General features: G+C 42.9%; 1 long non-coding RNA gene across 1 annotated transcript; it reads right to left on the bottom strand.

Annotated features, from left to right (window-relative positions):
* Window positions 1-861: 861 nt before the first annotated feature.
* Window positions 862-6,698, bottom strand: LOC120979486. The gene is made up of 4 exons (XR_005774299.1): window positions 6,668-6,698; window positions 3,498-3,515; window positions 951-1,070; window positions 862-903 (listed from the first exon to the last, which is right to left on the bottom strand). It is a non-coding gene; the product is annotated as an uncharacterized LOC120979486 (long non-coding RNA).
* Window positions 6,699-21,270: the final 14,572 nt, after the last annotated feature.

Below are 21,270 nucleotides of genomic sequence, written 5' to 3'. Positions count from 1 at the left end.
CTGACCCCCCCCCCCCACAGTGCCCTGCCACTTTAAAATGGGACCTCCACAGCAGCCCATCCCCTTAACTTTGACCTTCACAGCAGCCTGTCCCTTTAACAGAGTTTCACAGCACCCTACTCTCTTGACAGTGACCTCCTCAGGGGCCCGCCCCCTTAACAGTGACCTCCACATTACCCTGCTGCCTTAACAGTGACCTCACAATACCCTGCTGTCTTAACAGTGAACTCCACAGCAGTTGCCCCTTTAATAGTGGCCCCTGCCCCCTTAACAGTGACCTCTACAGTTTCCGCCCTTTTAACAGTAACATCCACAGTGCCCGCCTCTTTATCAGTGACTTCCACAGCGTCCGCCCCTTTAACAGTGACCTCAATAGTGCCAGCGGTTTAACAGTGACCTCCACAGTGCCCGCCCCTTTAACGGTGACCTTCACAATGCCCACCCCTTTAACAGTGACACATCTTTAACATTGACCTCCACAGTGCCCCCCACTTTAACAGTGACTTCCACAGTGACCTCCCCTTTAACAATGACCGCATCTTAAACAGTTACCTGCACAGTGCCTGACCCTTTAACAGAGTTTCACAGCACCCTACTCTCTTGACAGTGACCTCCTCAGCGGCCCGCCCCCTTAACAGTGACCTCCACATTACCCTGCTGCCTTAACAGTGACCTCACAATACCCTGCTGTCTTAACAGTGAACTCCACAGCAGTTGCCCCTTTAATAGTGGCCCCTGCCCCCTTAACAGTGACCTCTACAGTTTCCGCCCTTTTAACAGTAACATCCACAGTGCCCGCCTCTTTATCAGTGACTTCCACAGCGTCCGCCCCTTTAACAGTGACCTCAATAGTGCCAGCGGTTTAACAGTGACCTCCACAGTGCCCGCCCCTTTAACGGTGACCTTCACAATGCCCACCCCTTTAACAGTGACACATCTTTAACATTGACCTCCACAGTGCCCCCCACTTTAACAGTGACTTCCACAGTGACCTCCCCTTTAACAATGACCGCATCTTAAACAGTTACCTGCACAGTGCCTGACCCTTTAGGAGTGACCTCCACAGTGAACTCCACAGTGCACGCCCCTTTACCAGTGACCTCTACAATGTCCATCTCTTTAACAGTGACCTCCACAGTGCCCATCCCTTTAACAGTGACCTCCACAGTGCCGATTTCTTTAACAGTGACCTCCACAGCGCCCACACCTTTAACAGTGACCTCCACAGTGCCTGCCTCTTTAACAGTGACCTCCACAGTGCCCGCCCCTTTACCAGTGACCTCCACAGTGCCCTGCACCTTTAAAAATGACCTCCACAGTGCCAGCCTCTTTAACAGTTACCTCCACAGTTCCCGCCCCTTTAACTGTGACTTTCACAATGCCCCCCTCTTTAACAGTGACCTCCACAGTGCAGGCCCGTTTAACATTGACCTCCATAGCGCCATGCCCCTTTAATGCTAGCTCTACACGACAACATGTGTCGCGCAACATTTTGTCTCAACAACTTTTATCATGATAGGCTATGGTGTTGCACTGCGATATGCGACATGCTGTGACTGCGACAAGACAGTCGCAAAAAATCCATCCAAGATAAACTCATGTAGCAGTGTAGTTCTGCCCTATGTGTCGTGCTGTAGCCCTAGCCTAAAGCTGACTTACAGCAGTGAAGAAAAAGGGCTGGGTTGTTATGGAAACCTGGAGTAAAGCTGTGTGTATGTGGAGACTAAGGGTCTGCAAGCTTCTATTGGCTGATAAGGGACATGTGACCGTGTGTATGGCAGTTGGGATTTGAAGAGAAAGACTTGCAGGCTTGTATTGGCTTAATGCAGGTAATTTTTTGGGAATATCTCAGGAACAGTATGTTCTAGAGAGCTGAGACCCGATCTAAAACCTTACAGGACACCAATTTTACCTCTCTGCCAAATTTGGTGAAGATCGGTTCAGTCGTGTGGTCGCGCACAAACAGACAGACAGACGTCCAGACAGACGTCCAGACAAACTCATTTTTATATATATGAGCTACTAGCAGAAGGACCCGGCTTCGCACGGGTATATTTCATCTATTTCATTTAATGTTTCTGTGTGTCTTTAAAACATATATCCCCCATAACAGTACCTCCACAATGTCCACCCCTTTAACATTGACCACCAAATTAACAGTGAACTTCATAGTGGCTGCCCCTTTAAACAGTGACTTCCACAGTGCCCGCCACTTTAACAGTGACCTCCACAATGCCCACCACTTTTACATTGACCACCCCTTTAACAATGACCTCCACAGTGCCCGCCCTTTAACAGTGACCTCCACAGTGCCCACCAAATTAACAGTGACCTCCACATTGCCCGTCCCTTTAAAAGTGACCGCCGCTTTAACAATGACCTCCACAGTGCCGGCCCCTTTAACAGTGACCTCCACAGTAAATTCCACTTTAACAGTGACCTCCACAGTGGCCGCCCCTTTAACACTGACTTCCACAGTGCCTGCCCCTTTAACAATAACCTACACAGTGCCCGCCCCTTTAACAGTGACCTCCACAGTGCCCGCCCTTTAACAGTGACCGCCTTTTTAACAGTGACCTGCTCAGTGAACTCCACAGTGCCAGCCCTTTTAACAGTGACCTCCCCTTTAACAGTGACCTCCACAATACCCACCCCTTTAACAGTGACCTCCATATTGCCCATCCCTTTAATAGTGACCGCCCCTTTAACAGTGACCTTTACAGTGTCTAATCCTTTAACAGTTATCGCCACAAAACCTGCCCTTTTAACAGTGAACTCCACAGTGACTGCCCCTTTAACACTGACCACCCCTTTAACAGTGACCTTCACAGTGGCCACCCATTTAACATTGACCACCCCTTTAACAGTGGCCTTCATAGTGGCTGCCCCTTTAACAGTGACCTTTACAGTGCCCGCCCTTTTAACAGTGACCTCCACAGTGCCCGTCCCTTTAACATGGACCACCCCTTTAACAGTGACCTCCACAGTGCCCGCCCCTTTAACAGTAAACTCTGCAGTGCCTGACCCTTTAACAGTGACCTCCACAGTGCCCGCCCCTTTAACAGTGACCTCCACAATGCCCGTCCTCAAAAGTGACCTCCACAGTGCCCTCCCCTTTAAAAAGGACCTTTCACTAGTTTATAAACTAAAAACTAACTATATCAGTGGGCAGAGTCCCAGGCTATGAGCTCTGCGCTACGATTGGCCAGCGCTGCAGCAAGGGACAACCCTAATACATAAACTCCGCCCAGTACAACAGAGGGAGCTGCAGACACCGGAGCCTATACCGGGCGAACGGAGACATACTAGTAAGTGCAGGGGGACCCCTGGGCGCCGCTCTGCCCACTGATATAGTTAGTTTTCAGTTTATAAACTAGTGAAAGGTCCTTTTTAAAGGAGAGGGCACTGTGGAGGTCACTTTTGAGGACGGGCATTGTGGAGGTCACTGTTAAAAGGGCAGAGCGGCGCCCTAGTGAAAGGTCCTCTTTAATATTGACCACCCCTTTAACAGTGACCTTCAAAATGGCCGCCCCTTTAACCCCTTCGTGACCTTTGACGTACTGTTACGTCATGGGAACCACTGAGTTACCGCAATTTAACGTAATAATACGTCATAGAGATCGCGCGGGCACAGTGGTAGCCGGGCCCCTGCTGTATCCGCCGGCATCACTGTAAAAGCAGACGCCGGCGGACTAACCCCTTCTATGCTGCGGTCCGCGCTGACCACGACATAGAAGAGGTTTGTGTCGGGTGAGGGAGAGCATTGAGTCCCCGCGCTGCTGTGGCGGGGACCCGATGCGACACAAGGCAGCCCGATGCCGTGCAGAGGCTGCCCAATGCCTTGCATGGCATCGGGAACTACCTTCTACAAGAGCCGAGGAGATCCAGCCTCAGGCTGGGTCTCCTAGGCAACCTGTTAGTGTATGACTCAGTGTCATACACTAACAGGCAAAACATTACAATACAGATGTATTGTAATGCATTGCAGAGGGGATCAGGCCCCCAAAAGTGAATGTCATAAATAAAGTAAAGTTAAAAAAAAGTTTTAAAAAAAGTGTTTTTAATAAAATTAATAAAGTAATAAAATGAATAAAGTAAAAAAGAAAAAAAACGCCCCTTTCCCCTTATTTTATAAAAAAAAAAACAGAAAAAAATAAAAATAAACCCACACATATTAGGTATTGCCACGTCCGTAATGACTGGCTCCATAAATATATCAAATAATCCACCCTGTCCGATAAACACCATAAAAAATAAAAAAATAAAAACAGTGTAAAAAAAAGCATAAAATTTTTGTCACCTTACATCACAAAAAGTGCAAAACCAAGTGATCAAAAAGGCGTATGCCCCCCAAAATGGTATCAATAAAACAGTCATCTCATCCCGCAAAAAATGAGCCCCTACCGAAGACAATCGCCCAAAAAATAAAAAAACTATAGCTCTCAGAACATGGAGACACTAAAACATAATTTTTTTGGTGTCAAAACTGCTATTATTGTGCTAAAGTGAAAAAAAATAAAAAAAAAGTATACATATATGTCCATAACAAACAGCTCTATAAAAATATCACATGATCTAACCACTCAGGTGAACACCGTAAAAAAGAAAAAAAAAATGTGTAAAAAAAAAAGCAATTTTTGTCACATTACATAACATAAATTGCAACAGCAAGTGATCATAAAGGTGTATGTCCCCCAAAATATTACCAATCAGACCATCACCTCATCCCGCAAAAAAATTAGACCCTACCTGAGAGAATCGGTCAAAAAATAAAAAAGCTATGGCTCTCAGACTATGAGACACTAAAATATGATTATTTTTTGCTTCCAAACTGCTATTATTGTGCTAAAGTGAAAGAAATTTAAATAGTATACGTATTAGGTATCCCCACGTCCGTAACAAACAGCTCTATAAAAATATCACATGACTAAACCACTCAGGTGAACATTGTAAAAAAAAAAAACGGTGTAAATAAAAGCAATTTTTGTCACATTACATCAGAAAAATTGCAACAGCAAGTGATCAAAAAGGCGTATGCTCCCCAAAATAGTACCAATCAGACCGTCATCTCATCCCGCAAGAAATGAGACCCTACCTGAGAGAATCGGTCAAAAAATAAAAAAGCTATGGCTCTCAGACTATGAGACACTAAAATATCATTATTTCGGTTTGAAAAATGCTATTATTGTGTAAAACTTAAATAAATAAGAAAAAGTAGACATATTAGGTATTGCCACGTGCGTAACAATCTACTCTATAAAAAAGTCACATGACCTAATCTCTCGGATAAACGCTGTAAAAATAAAAAATAAAAACGGTGCCAAAACATCCATTTTTTGTTACCTTGCCTCACAAAAAACGTAATATAGAGCAATAAAAAATCATATGTAGCCCAAAATAGTACCAATAAAACTGGCACCTTATTCTGTAGTTTCCAAAATGTGGTAATTTTTTTGAGTTTCTACTGTAGGGGTGCATCAGGGGAGCTTCAAATTGGACATGGCATCTAAAAAACAGTTCAGCTAAATTAGCCTTCCAAAAACCATATGGCGTTCCTTTCCTTCTGCGCCCTGCCGTGTGCTTGTACAGCAGTTTACGATCACATGTGGGGTGTTTCTGTAAACCGCAGAATCAGGGTAATAAATATTGAGTTTTATTTAGCTGTTAACCCTTGCTTTGCTACTGGAAAATATTGATTAAAATGTAAAATCTGCCAAAAAAGTGAAATTCTGAAATTTCATCTCCATTTTCCATCAATTCTTGTGGAACAGCAAAAGGGTTAAGAAAGTTTGTAAAATCAGTTTTGTATACCTTTAGGGGTGTCGTTTCTAAAATGGGGTAATTTTTGGGTGGTTTCTATTATGTAAGCCTCACAAAGTGACTTCAGACCTGAACTGGTCCTTAAAAAGCGGGTTTTGGAAATTTTCCGAAAAATTTCAAGATTTGCTTCCATACTTCTAAGCCTTCTAACGTCCCCAAAAAATAAAATGTAATTTTAAAAATGATCCAAACATGAAGTAGACATATGGGGAATGTAAAGTAATTACTATTTTTGAAGGTATTACTATCTATTATAAAAGTAGAGAAATTGAAATTTGCTAATTTGCTAATTTTTCAATTTTTTTGTAAATTTGGTAATTTTTTATGAATAAAAATGTATTTTTTTAATTTATTTTTGCAACTGTCATGAAGTACAATATGTGACAAGAATACAGTGTCAGAATGGCCTGTATAAGTAAAAGCGTTTTAAAGTTATCACCACATAAAGTGACACATGTCAGATTTGCAAAAAATGGCCTGGGCAGGAAGGTGAAACCAGGCCCGGGGTTGAAGGGGTTAACAGTGATATCCACAGTGCCCGCCCCTTTAACAGTGACTTCCACAGTGCCCGCCGCTATAACAGAGACCTTACAGTGCCCGCCCCTTTAACAGTGACCTCCACAGTGCCTGCCCCCTTAACAGTGACCTCTACAGTGCCCGCCCCTTTAATAGTGACCTCCACAGTGTTCACCCCTTTAACAGTGACCTCCACAGCAGTGACCTTCAAAATGCCCACCCCTTTAACAGTGACCGACCCTTTAACAGTGACTTCCACATTGCCAGTCCCTTTAATAGTGACCTCCCCTTTAACAGTGACCTCCACAGTACCTGCCCCTGTAACAGTGACCTCCACAGTGCCCGCACCTTTAACATTGACCACCCCTTTAACAGTGACCTCCACAGTGCCCGTCCCTTTAACAGTGAACTCCACAACGGCTGTCCGTTTAACGCCTTAAGGACTCATAATTCACCTTAAGGACCCGGCTATTTTTTGCAAATCTGACATGTGTCACTTTATGTGGTGATAACTTTAAAACGCTTTTACTTATCCAGGTCATTCTGAGATTGTTTTCTCGTCGCATATTGTACTTTATGATAGTGGTAAAATTTAGTAAAAAAAATAATTTTTATTTATAAAAAAACTAAAAATGTACCAAAATTTTTAAAAAATTAGCAAATTTGCAAATTTCTATTTCTCTACTTTTATAATAGCTAGTAATACCTCCAAAAATAGTTATTACTTTACATTTCCCATATGTCTACTTCATGTTTGGATCATTTTGTAAATGCCTTTTTATTTTTTGGGGACGTTAAAAGGCTTAGAAGTTTAGAAGCAAATCTTGAATTTTTTCTGAAAATTTCTAAAACCCACTTTTTCAGGACCAGTTCAGGTCTGAAGTCACTTTGTGATACTTACATGATAGAAACCACACAACAATGAACCCATTTTACAAACTAGGTATTCAAAACTGAGTTTACAAACTTTGTTAACCCTTTAGGTGTTCCACAAGAATGAATGGAAAATAGAGATAACATTTCAAAATTTCACTTTTTGTCTGATTTTCCATTTGAATCCATTTTTTCCAGCCACAAAGCAAGGGTTAACAGCCAAACAAAACTTAATATTTATGGCCCCGATTCTGTAGTTTACAGAAACACCCCATATGTGGTCATAAACTGCTGAACTGGCACACGGCATTGCACAGAAGGAAAGGAAGTTTGTGGAAGGCAGATTTTGCTGGACAATTTTTTTGACACCATGTCCCATTTGAAGGCCCCCTGATGCACCCCTAGATTAGAAACTCCAAAAAAGTAACCCCATTTTGGAAACTACACCCCTCAAGGTATACAAAACTGATTTTGCAAACTATGTTAACTCTTTAGGTGTTCCACAAGGATTAATGGAAAATAAAGATGACATTTCAGAATTTCACTTTTTTGGCAGATTTTCCATTTTAATCCATTTTTTCCAGTTACAAAGCAAGGGTTAACAGCCAAACAAAACTCAATATTTATGGCCCTGATTCTGTAGTTTACAGAAACACCCCATGGGCCAGATTTATCATTAGCTCAAGTCAGAATAATGGAGTGAAAAAGTAAAAAAAAAATTGCCAAACGCTAAAACTGCGCACAAATTTGCGACTTTTTTCTGCTCTGCACTATGCTCGCCAGTTTTCTGAAAGTGGGCGTGTTTTCTTATGTAAATGAATCTCTAGACAGATTTACTATTGGGACTATTTAAAAAGTCACAAAAAAGTTGCAAAAAAATGCGCAATTTCACTCTAGTGAGGACCATGCTTATCTTATGAGACTTTTTAATAGAACATGCGACTTTTTCGTAAAGATGTGTGACTTTTGTAAAGCTGCTTACTGACGGATAAACTACTACCGTCAAACCACATTTATTACAGTCTGAAAGGGCCGATCATAAATCTGACTTGGCTAAAACTGATTTTAGCCATATGTCAAAGTGGAGTGAGCTGTCAGAGTAATGATAAATCTGGCCCCATATGTGGTCGTAAACTTCTGTATGGGCACAGCTTGCTGTTACACTTTTTGTGATGTAAGGTGACAAAAAATTGCTTTTTTTACACCGTTTTTTTTTTACGGTGTTCAGCTGAGGGGTTAGGTCATGTGATATTTTTATAGAGCAGGTTCTTACGGATGCTGCGATACCTAATATGTATACTTTTTTTATTTACTTAAAGGGGTTCTGCACTTTGTTTAAACTGATGATCTATCCTCTGGATAGATCATCAGCATCTGATCAGCGGGGGTCCGACACTCGGGACCCCAGCCGATCAGCTGTTTGAGAAGGCAGCGGTGCTCCAGGAGCGCCGCAGCCTTCTCACTGTTCACTGTTTACCGCAGGCCCAGTGACGTCACGACTAGTATCACTGGCCTGGGCGCGGCTAAGCTCCGTTCCCTTGAATGGAGCTTAGCCTCGCCCAGGCCAGTTGATACAAGTCGTGACATCACTCGGCCAGCGGTAAACAGTGAGAAGGCCGCGGCGCTGCTGGAGTGCCGCTGCCTTCTCAAACAGCTGATCGGCAAGGGTCCCGGGTGTCGGACCCCCGCCGATCAGATGCTGATGATCTATCCAGAGGATAGATCATCAGTTTAAACAAAGTGCTGAACCCCTTTAAGTTTTACACAATTACAGCATTTTTTAAACAAAAAAAAATATGTTTTAGTGTCTCCATATTCTGAGCCATATTTTTTTTTATTTTTTTAGGCAATTGTCTTAGGTAGGGCTCATGTTTTGCAGGATGAGGTGACGGTAAGATTGGTATTATTTTGGCGGGCATACACCTTTTTGATCGCTTGGTGTTGTACTTTTAGTGATGTAAGGTGACCAAAAAATGGTTTATTTAGCAAAGTTTTTTTTTTTTTTTTTATATGAGGGGTTAGGTCATGTGATATGTTTATAGAGCCGGTAGATATGGACGCGGAGAAACTTAATTTGTCTACTTTTCTTTTATTCCCTATTTTTTACATTTTTTTTAACTTTATTTGGGGAAAATTACATTTTTTTTTTACTTGAAACTTTTAATTTTAGGGGGGGACTTTATTTTTTCAATTTTTTTTACTTTCTTTGTTATCCCACTTTGGGACTTCAACTTTTGGGGGTCTGATCCCCTTTACAATGCATTCCAATACTTCTGTAGATTGGTGAAGATTGGTCCAGTCATTTGGTCCAGATGTGTGTGTGTTCAGGGGGAGAGGAGGCTCTAAATTTTACCATATAATGCCCTGTGTTTTTTGTATACCCATGGTTGCACAGATTGTATTTTGTTAATTGCATTTCACAAACATCCTGAATAATTAGTGCATGCAAGATAAGGAAATTAGATTGTAAGACCCAGTGCAGACAGACTGATTTGTACGGTTACAATCTGTTTACAACACTCCAGAATATGTTTGCACTATATGAACAACAGGAACTAAATACTAATTAAATAAGGAGCTCAGAACTGTAGAAAATAGCATTACACAGATTATGAGTTTTCCAGCTCTAAAGGCAAAGGCTCATAGACATCATATACCCTAGAATTGCTTAACCAACTGCTTGTTTAGTAACATCTGTTTTGACAGTCAGTTTTCTCATCCCTAAGGCTACAGAAAAGTGGCAGAATCAGCAAAATGCTGAAAATGATAAGCAAAGGTTTCCTAACACTTATCATGCTATCTGACAAATGCTGCTTATGCACAATGTATAAAATATACAGAGTTTCATTTCAAACACAAGACATTTCACTAAGGCCTCATGCACACGGCCTTTGTATGGGTCCGCATCAGAGCGGCCCCATTCAGTTCAATGGGGCCGCAAAAGATGCAGACAGCACTCCGTGTGCTGTCCGCATCTGTTGCTCCGTTCTGTGGCCCCGCTAAAAAATATATAACATGTCCTATTCTTGTCCGCGCTTTGCGGACAAGAATAGGCATTTATATTGAAGGCTGTCCGTGCCGTTCAGCAAATTGCACAGACGGCATCCGTGTTTTGCGGATCCGCGATTTGCGGATCGCAAAACACACCTCGGTCATGTGCATGTGGCCTAAGGGTCCATTCACACGTCCGCAACGTGTTTTGCGGATCCACGGATCCGCAAAACACAGACAGCAGCCTGTGCGTTCTGCATTTTGCGGACCTCACATTGCTGGCACTAATAGAACATGCCTATTCTTGTCCGCAATTGCGGACAAGAATAGGACATGTTCTATTTTTTTCGGGAACGGAATTGCTGACCCGGAAGTGCGGGTCCGCAATTCCGTGTCCCGGCAGCACATAGTTCGGCCCCATAGAAATTAATGGGTCCGCAATTCCTTTCCGCAAAATGCGGAACAGAATAGCGGACGTGTGAATGGAGCCTTAGGCCTCTTTCACACTTGCGTTGTTGGGATCCGGCATGCACTTCCGTTGCCGGAGGTGCCTGCCGGATCCGGAAAAACGCAAGTGTACTGAAAGCATTTGAAGACGGAACCGTCTTCCAAATGCTTTCAGTGTTACTATGGCACCCAGGACGCTATTAAAGTCCTGGTTGCCATAGTAGGAGCGGGGAGCGGGGGAGCGGTATACTTACAGTCCGTGCGGCTCCCGGGGCGCTCCAGAATGACGTCAGAGCGCCCCATGCGCATGGATGACGTGATCACATGGATCACGTGATCCATGCGCTTGGGGCGCCCTGACGTCACTCTGGAGCGCCCGGGGAGCCGCACGGACGGTAAGTATACTGCTCCCCCGCTCCCCACTACACTTACCATGGCTGTCAGGACTTTAGCGTCCCGGCAGCCATGGTAACCACTCTGAAAAAGCTAAATGTCGGCTCCGGCAATGCGCCGAAACGACGGTTAGCTTAAGGCCGGATCCGGATCAATGCCTTCCAATGGGCATTAATTCCGGATCCGGCCTTGCGGCAAGTGTTCCGGATTTTTGGCCGGAGCAAAAAGCGCAGCATGCTGCGGTATTTTCTCCGGCCAACAAACGTTCCGTACCGGAACTGAAGACATCCTGATGCATCCTGAACGGATTACTCTCCATTCAGAATGCATTAGGATAATCCTGATCAGGATTCTTCCGGCATAGAGCCCCGACGACGGAACTCTATGCCGGAAGACAATAACGCAGGTGTGAAAGAGCCCTAAGGGTGTTATTCTGATGCTCCCCTTGGGATAATCTCAGTTTTAGTTGGCAGCTGACCCACCAAGGTCAGGTGCACCAGGAGCTCAGAGTAACAAAAAATGCTCTGAAGATGCAAGGACAGTCTGTACAGTTCCTTAAATTGATTATGTGGTTTTTGGCAGAACTTGATTGTAGGAAACTAGGCTAGATGACTGAAGCGCAGGGAAACCACACTATTATCGTAGAAGCAGCTAACACAATCTATAATAGTGAAATTGTGGATATTTAGCAACACTGAACTGGAGACACTAGGAAAGCTTGTGGGTCGGATCCAGAAACAAAGCTGGCAGGAACCAAGGCTGTATCAAATACACAGCAGATGGACTAGAAGAACTTAAACAAAGACTTCAACTGAAGGCCAAACTGCGATGTCAGAAGCACATAGGCAGGATAAGTACATGGCAGGAAGACAGATGGGAACACAGACTGGACAATGCAGGATTGCACAAGAGAAATGATTAAGCACTTAGTGTTCCAAACACTTTTGCTGGTCACAGGGAACCTTAAAGCTTAGCACCATCTGCCTAGAGAGGGGGCTTTAAATACCCAGGGACCCTCAGTCATTGGCTGGGGAAGGTTTAGAGAGTGTGCATACTGGCCCTTTAAAAGGCCATAAAGGACCTTGAATGCTTCCTAAGGGAACACTAGATAAGATGGAGGCAGGTTGGGGGATGGCATGATGAGTGGCATGGTATCCACCCCTACAAGGGGCAGCAGTAGGGTGGTGGGTATGAACTGCAGACCTAACACTTCAGCTACCTGTTTTATTGATTCACATTAACTTTGCCTGCCCTGACTATGAGTCTTTTTTGCTCTAAACCAGTGTCTCTGCCCCACATGGGTCGTCAGCTGTGAACCACATCAGGACTACAAGAGATAGTGGCCTGGTGGATTCCTTGGAGGGAGGTCCAGAACCCTGTACTGAGGTTAAGGGGTGAATACCAGGGGACTGCCAGGATAATGCCATTAGGATTAGAGCAAAGTCCAGTTCCTTGACACATTGGTTCTATTCCCATGCTGTTTCTTGAGCCCTTGATTCCATTTTAGATGGAGTCATGTGGACATAGAATATGTTTCTACAGCAATTAGTGTTAAGTGGAGATGAGCAAAAATTTCAAAAATTTGATTCGGACAACGTTAATTTTTTCCAAAAAATTCTATACAAATGAATTCATTACAAAGCTCATTATAAATCTGATAATTCCCGGCCTGCAGGGAGATTGTATCTCGGTGTACATCACTGTGATACCACAGCTATTCCGCTGTGGTAGTAAAACAGTTACTGTGCATTACAGGTCAAAAACTGATGATACAAGTAGTGGTCCTATGACAGACTGGAGAGGGTGTTAGCAGTAAGTTTGTGTTGACGTCACTGATTATTTTTCCATTCTTCTGATCCGTCAGAAGAACAACCCCAAAAAACGGATCCTGTCTTAAGAGCATCCGCTTTCACACGGTCAGTTTTGGTCAGTAATCAATGAGTGTAGAGGGAAGTGCCAGGTAGGCGACTATATACTGTATTTACAGTATATACATATATGTTTAAATTAAATTTAGCCTCTATTTCTGAAAAGTTTCTGATGGGATTTGAACTCACAACCTTCTACATTACAGCCCAGAATGTTAACCATTACACTATACTGCTGCATGGCCAGTTAATTAACAACAAAAAAAAGATACTTCTGCAGTATTGGAATATTTACTCCCAGCGAGTATTCCTGTACAGCAGAAGTTTCAAATTTATTTATTTATTTATTTTATTTTTTAAGTAACTGGCCATGCAGCTCTATAGTGTAGTAGTTAACATTCTTGGCTGTAATGTAGAATTTTGTGAGTTTGACTACATATATGGACATAGCTATATATGAAGTCAGAGCAGGGACTCCTAAGCCAAACTAGAGTCCCGACACCCTCCCCTCTTCAGAGCAGGGGGTGCCTGGTTTAATTATCGGGTTCTCCCATTGACTTCCAGTGTGGTCGGGTGCTCTGTAGAGCACCTGAGCATCGGGAAGTGTTCTACACGAGCACACTGGTGCTCGGCCAACACTACTTATTACCTATCCTCTGGTCATCAGTATCTGATCGGTGGGGGTCCAACACCCAGGACCCCCGCTAATCATTTGCTTGAGAAGCCACTGGCATTCCTGTGAGCACCACTGCCTTCTTACAGCTTACAAACAACAGAGCTGTATATTTTTTGCCGGCTGTGATTGGAATCACTCTCAGCCCCATTCACTTGATTGGGGCTGAGCTGCTATGAGGCCAAGTGACACATGAATGTGTCATCAATGGCCTTGGAAAAGCAAACAGGAGGCCGTGGTGACCACAGAAGTGCCCATGCCTTCTCAAGCAGTTGTGTCAGACCCCCACAGATCAGATACTAATGACCTGTCTTGAGGATAGGTCATCAGTATAAAAATCTCGGAAAACCCCTTTAATGATTAAATTAATGTGATCTCAAACACTATGTTTCCATTCATCACTCTTTGACAATGTCTACTTGCTTCAAGTGTATTGAACAGGACTCAGAGGCTAAAACTCCACCTGAATAATGCCACATTTACATGCACTGACTGAGCGGGCAATGTTCTAGAAGCAACAGTTCCTTTTCAATATTTGCCTGCTCGTCAGAGAAGGTGAAAACTGCATTTACATGCAGCAGTCACCTCCACTGTATAGAAACAAGGGATCAATACAGAAGTCGCTTGTCCCTATAACGATTCATTGCACAATCTGCTGCCCAGAAACAATGGTGTCCACATAAACAATTACTTCCTCCAATGAATGGGCATTTGCTCTTTCATCTGTGATTTGTGGCTCCTTTACTTGGGCTAATTATTGGAGACAAGTGTTCATACAACCATTCATTCCTCATAATCTGTCCAATAATTGTCCTTTGTAATGGTGCATTTACATATCCCTACTGAGGAGGTAATGATTGGGAAGGAACCATTCCTTCCAGATAATTACCTGCTCTTCAGAGAAGGTGAGAGCTGCATTTACATGCAGCAATCGCCTCCACTATATGGGGATGAGAGATGATTACTGCAGTCATTTATCCAATACAGAATCATTGTTTCTGAGCAGCCATCTGAAACGATGATTTTAGTGTCTGCATAAACAATCATTTCAACAAAAAAAACAAGCATTTTCTTTTTCCATTGAGTGATTTGTGGCACCTTCACATGGGCCAATTGAACGGTAATAATCTTGTGTAAAGACACATTAAAGGGACCAGGGGCAGATTGGCCATAGAACCTACAGGGAAATTTCCTGATGGGCCGATTCCCAGGGGGCCACACAAGCCCTCTTGATGGCCATAGGCCAGGTACATAATGATCTGATGCTCAACAGCCGCAAGTGCCCTCCTGAACTCAACTGTGATACAGTTGAATACTGTGGTTGGGGCTGCAGGATTTTGTGCTGCCCTCTGGTATTTTGTGCTGCCCTCTGGCATTCTTTGCCCTGCCTACTTCTGCTGTTCCTGCCTACTTGTTACATCTCCTGTCAATTTGGACCCACCTACAACATGTGGAGACTTTTAGTTTTTTTTCCAGGGCCACTTTAAGTTCCCAATCTGCCTTTAGTCTTTTTCACATCTATAGTACAGTGTTTTACACTTTATTAGTGAAAAGTTGGCCATACACATCTAATGTGTAAGAGTCTTGTAGACTTTCCCCTTGACAGATCATGTTGGGGTAGATAAGCATGGCATAGTTGGACTTAACTGCCCAATCCTTTGCTCTCGGAGAGATAAACCACTACCACAGGAAGTAGGACAGGGCAGGTTGTTTCACCCTGAATAAAATAAAAAAATGATTAGAGGATCAACAATGGAATATATGAAAACCTAAAGTTCTATTAACTTTTATATGGATTTACTGCAGTGATTAACCTATACAGAGGTATGGTTATATCCTACTCTGAAGTAAAAAAGATATTTACTGAGCCAGTAATTCCATGATTGTGCATGACATCATGAAACCTGAATTTGATACTAAATGGACAAATATTAGTGGAATTACTCATGTATTTAACAGTGAGTGTCCATTATTGCAAATTTAATTAGCGCAACAGAATACCATTTCCTCAGACACTTTATTGTAAACGAGAAATTACATAAGTATACTTATGGCCAGACAATTGAGGAGCTTGAATCTAGGATAATTGGTTCACATAAATTATTTACTTGCTAATGAGAAATCTTTCGCTTGACTGCAGTTGTATGTTATGAACCCAGCAGCTTGGGTCCTACAGGTTTTAGGGGGTAACCTATTAAAACAAGTTGACAAATGGTTTCTTTGCTGCATTTTGTGAACATCGTATCATATGTAGAAGGTCCTACAGTTTCCTGGCTTGCATACAAGATACATTTATAAAAAAAAAAATTCATTACTTTTTTTCATTTTAATGCCATTATCTTCTTAAAGCTGTAGCTGCAATGTGGTTGCCTTGCACTGGCAAAACCTATTCACCTACAACAGAGGTGGCTGCAGCAATTTGCAGGTTGATTGGGGTATTACCATAAAATTCTTGTTGCCATTGGTCTCCGGAGGTGGGCAGTGGTTTCAGCTGCATTCCACCTTTACTAAAATGTTCACTGATTATGCCCCTTGCCCCTGCTTTATAAAACCTACTGCATTACAAGCCTTACTCAGGATTAGTCCCTGCCGGCGTGATGACGTCATCTCGTACCGTGCAGGATTTCGCACCAGGCCTTCAAGTAAGATGGTGGCGGCTGGCCTGTCGCGAGCAAATGGATCAAGTATTATTATTATTTTTTAGTTTTACACTATCATTTTTTATATCAGATGTCACAATTATTTATGAACGTAGCATCTGAGCGGTACAATGACGGATTGCGGCGCTCCCTGTCATTCCAACCAATACTAACAATTATAATCTGTATATGAATTCCGTTATGCATTCCATCATAATCTTGCGTTATAGTCTGTAGTAAAGGAATCCATAACGCAATTCTGCTTTTACCACCAAACAAAGAGTGAACGAATTTCAAAATATCAAATTCGCTCAACTCTAAGGCCTCTTTCACACGGGCGTCATGTTTTTGGGCCGGATAAGATGCGGGTGCGTCGTGGGAAAAGGCAAGATTTTTTCCGCGCTAGTGCAAAACATTGTAATGCGTTTTGCACGCGTGTGAGAAAAATCTGCATATTTGGTACCCAGACCCGGACCCGAACTTTTTCACAGAAGTTCAGGTTTCGGTTAGGTATTGTGTAGATTGTACTATTTTCCCTTATAACATGGTTATAAGGGAAAATAATAGCATTCTTAATACAGAATGCATAGTACAATAGGGCTGGAGGGGTTAAAAAATAAAATAAAAAAATATTTAACTCACCTTAATCCACTTGTTCGCACAGCCCGGCTTTCTCTTCTGTCTTCTTTCTTCAGGTCTTGGGTAAAGTACCTTTGATGACATCACTGCGCTAATCACATGGTCCATCACATGATCCATCACCTTTTCCTAATGCACAGCAAAGATGAAGACAGAAGAGAAGCCGGGCTGAGCGAACAAGTGGATTAAGGTGAGTTAAATTATTTTTTATGTTTTTTTAACCCCTCCAGCCCTATTGTACTATGCATTCTGTATTAAGAATGCTATTATTTTCCCTTATAACCATGATATAAGGGAAAATAATAATGATCAGGTCCCCATCCCGGTCATCTCCTAGCAACCGAGCGTGAAAATCGCACTGCATCCGCACTTGCTTGAGGATGCTTGCGATTTTCTCGCAGCCCCATTCACTTCTTTTGGGGCCTGCGTTGCGTGAAAAACGCACAAAATAGAGCTTTCTGCGATTTTCACGCAACGCACAAGTGATGCGTGAAAATCACCGCTCATGTGCACAGCCCTATAGAAATGAATGGGTCCAGATTCAGTGCGGGTGCAATGCGTTCACCTCACGCATTGCACCCGTGCGGAAAACCCGCCCGTGTGAAAGGGGCCTAATAGCCATACAAGAACTTTTTCGCGGGAAAAGTTGTATTTTTTATTGCACCATTTAATTTAAATAATTCTTTGTGTGGTGAAATTGACAAAAAAAAATAATTCCACCAAGGTTTTTGAGTTTTGATATTACGATGTTCACTGTTCACTAGAGTTGAGCAGACACCTGTATGTTCGGGTTCGACGGGTTCGGCCGAACTTCAGAAAAAAGTTCGAGTTGGGGACCCGAACTTGACCCCGAACCCGAACCCCATTGAAGTCAATGGGGACCCGAACTTTTGAGCACTTAAATGGCTGTAAAAATGTCATGGAAAGGACTAGAGGGCTGCAAATGGCATCAAAATTTGGTTAAGAGCATGGCAAGTGCTCTGTAAATATATGTGGATAGGTAAATGACTTTAAATAACATAAAATACGTAAAAATAAAAAATAATAATCTTGATCTAGGAGGACAAGGTCCATATGGAGTAAGAGGTTGAGGAGGCGGTGGATGTGGTGGTGTAGGTGGAAGCGGCGGTGGAGGAGGAGGATGTAGCCTACACTGCTTTTTGGTTTCAATTTTTTTTTTTTTTTTTTTTATTAGGGTACACAATACACTGGCTGCAGGGCAGGCCAGCACCTCCAAGGCCTAAAGGGCAAGCTCAGGCCATGTGCCTAATTTGGAGACCCAGAAGTTGCAGGGGCTGACCCCTGTCAGTCAGTTCGTGTAGGCGTGTGCACACTTACTGCCCCACCATGTCACACGTCCCCGTGATGTTCACGATCCAATTTGATATCTGCTCTATCAACTTTCAATGTTTTTTATGCGCTTACCATGGTGATCACGGGTGGCGGGGAATCAGGGTTCCACGCCGGAGAGGGAGCGTGAGAAAGAGAGACCACATTCAAGGGAGGATTAATTTGTTCAAATTTAAAATTATAGAGCGGAATTATGGGACAAATTTATTAAAGCGTAAAAGTGGGACAACTTTTTAAAGTTTAAGCATTGAATGAAAGGATGTGGCGTGCATTAATTAATGAAGAATTTATTAAATTTTATTCCCTGTCAACTATGCAGAGCAGGGGTTTCTATCCGGCAAAATTTGAAAAATGTCACCTGACAATGTAATTGACGATTTTTTTTAAAATATATGTTCCTGTCACCTATGCAGAGGTGCCCCAGTGACATCCACCGTCCATTTGGATATCTTCTCTATCAACTTTCGATGTTCTTTTCTGAGCCTACCATGTTGATCACGGTTATCGGCGAATCAGGGTTCCACGCCGGAGAGGGAGCGTGAGAAAAAGAGACCAAATTTAAGGGAGATAAATTTATAAAAAATTTTGGGGATCGAGCGGAAATATGGGAAAAGTTATTGAGGCGCAAATGTGGGACAAATTACAGAAGCCCAAATGTGGGCCAAAAGAGTAAAGTGGAAATGTGGGACAAAGTATTGAAGCGCAAATGTTGGCCAAATGAGTAAAGCGGAAATGTGGGACAAATTATTGAAGCGCAAATGTGGTACAACTTGTTAAAGTTTAAGTATTGAATGAAAGGAGGTGGCGCGCATCAATTAAAGAAGAATTTCTGAAATTTTATTCCCTGTCACCTATGCAGAGCAGTGGTTTATTCACGTCTAAAATTGTATAATGTCAACCCAAGAATGTAACAGAAAAATTACAGAAATGTATTAACCTGTCTACTTGGTAGAGCAGGGGTCTATGACAGAAAACAATTGTTTATTGTCACCCGAAAATGTAAAAGAAAAATTATTGAAATTTATTAAGCTGTCAACTAGGTAGAGGAGGGGTATATTACACCCACAAATTTGTGAATTTCACCCAAAAATGTAACACATAATTTTTTACTTTTTTTACCTGTCTACTCGGTATAGCAGTGGTACATCACACCCAAAAATTGGTGAATTTCAACCGAAAATGTAACTGACAATTTATTTTTATTTTTTTACCGGTCTACTTGGTAAAGCAGTGGTACTTCACACCCAAAAAATGGTGAATTTCACCAGAAAATGTAACTGACAATTTTTCTTTTTTTTTACCTGTCTACTACATATAGCAGTGGTACATCACACCCAAAATTTTTTGAATTTCAACCGAAAATGTAACTGACAATGTTTTTTTATCTTTATTTTACCGGTCTACTAGGTACCAGAAAATGTAACTGACAAATATATATTATTTTTTTTCCGGTCTACTAGGTATAGCAGTGGCACTTCACACCCAAAAATTGGTGAATTTCACCAGAAAATGTAACTGACAATTATTTTTTTTTTCCGGTCTACTAGGTATAGCAGTGGTACATCACACCCAAAAATTGGTGAATTTCACCAGAAAATGTAAATGACAATTTTTTTTTTTTACCTGTCTACTAGGTATAGCAGTGGTACATCACACCCAAAAATTGCTGAATTTCACCCGAAAATGTAACTGACAAAGTAGTGAAATGACTGAAATAAAATATGTACAAATAAAAAAAAGAAATTGATTTATGAGGTGGAGTTCCATATGGAGTAGGAGTTTGAGGAGGCGATGGACGTAGCGGTGTAGGTGGAAGCAGCGGTGGAGGAGGATGAGGTAGCCAACACAGGTTTTTTAAAAATAGGGTACACTCCAAAGTGTGAAATATCCAAAATACAAGAATGAGCAATTGATCTGCAGTATAACAATGGCTGGTTAGTGCCGGTATACATGTCTATTCTGCACAAGGTACGGACAAGTCCTGTGGGATCCATGCCTGGTTCTTTTTAATAAACATGAGCTTGTCCACATTGGCTGTGGACATGCGGCTGCGCTTGTCTGTGATGACGCCCCTGCCGTGCTAAACACACGTTCAGATAATACACTGGCTGCAGGGCAGGCCAGCACCTCCAAGGCGTTAAGGGCAAGCTCAGGCCATGTGCCCAATTTGGAGACCAAGAAGTTGAAGGGGTCAAACCCGTCATTCAGTACGTGTAGGCGTGTGCACAAATACTTCTCCACCATGTTGCTGAACTGCTGCTTCCTGCTAAGATGTTCCATATCAGTGTCACGGCCATGCCCATGACCGGGACTCCTTTACCGCATGCAGTTGCCTGCGGTTTTGTATGGGCGTTCAACCACGGGTGAGGGCCGCTTGTCTGTGGCCTCACTTGTGGTTGCCGCGGGCAACCAGTGTTGTTTTTAGCAGCAGAGCAGCCTGAGCGTCGCTAGGTAGCTTGCTGCCCTGGCATGCGGTCACACCTAGCAACCTTTTGTTAGGTGTGTGTGTTGTGTGCACCTTGTGGTATGTTATTGTGTGCACTTTCCCTTTATGTATGTGTGTTTTCCCTTCTGTGGCATTGGAAGGGTTAACTTCCTTCCCAGTGTGTGTGTGATGTCACTGGGTGTGTCCAACCTTTGGGTGTGGCCACTTTGGCCTATATATACCCTCTCTCTAGCAGGGCTCAGTAGGTTGCTTCAGTCTTGCTAGCTGAGGCAGCCTCCTGTGCTTTCCATTCCTCTGTGAGAGCCACCACTGTGGTCATAGGTTTAAGTTCAGGTTTTATGTCTTATTAAGTTTATGCTTACCTGTATGTGTCATGTCTGGGTGATGGTCTGTTGGGATTTTCCTATGTTGGTTTGTGCAGCTAATGGTTCTGGATTCTCTGTGTTAGGGATCCAGTCAGCAAGGCTGTGGCCGGTTGGTTGAGCTACTGAGTTCACCTGCCATTTCCGTTAGTCTGTTTATGTTTCCCCTTTTTCCCAACAGCTTGGCCGTTGAGACTCCTGCTCCTCCGTGCCTAGGAGGAGTAGGTCGTCTTACCCTGACTCCTAGTGCAGG

Source organism: Bufo bufo, chromosome 9 (genome assembly GCF_905171765.1).
Source record: "Bufo bufo chromosome 9, aBufBuf1.1, whole genome shotgun sequence".
Lineage (NCBI taxonomy): Eukaryota > Metazoa > Chordata > Amphibia > Anura > Bufonidae > Bufo > Bufo bufo.
This window is presented reverse-complemented; position numbering and strand designations above follow the sequence as displayed.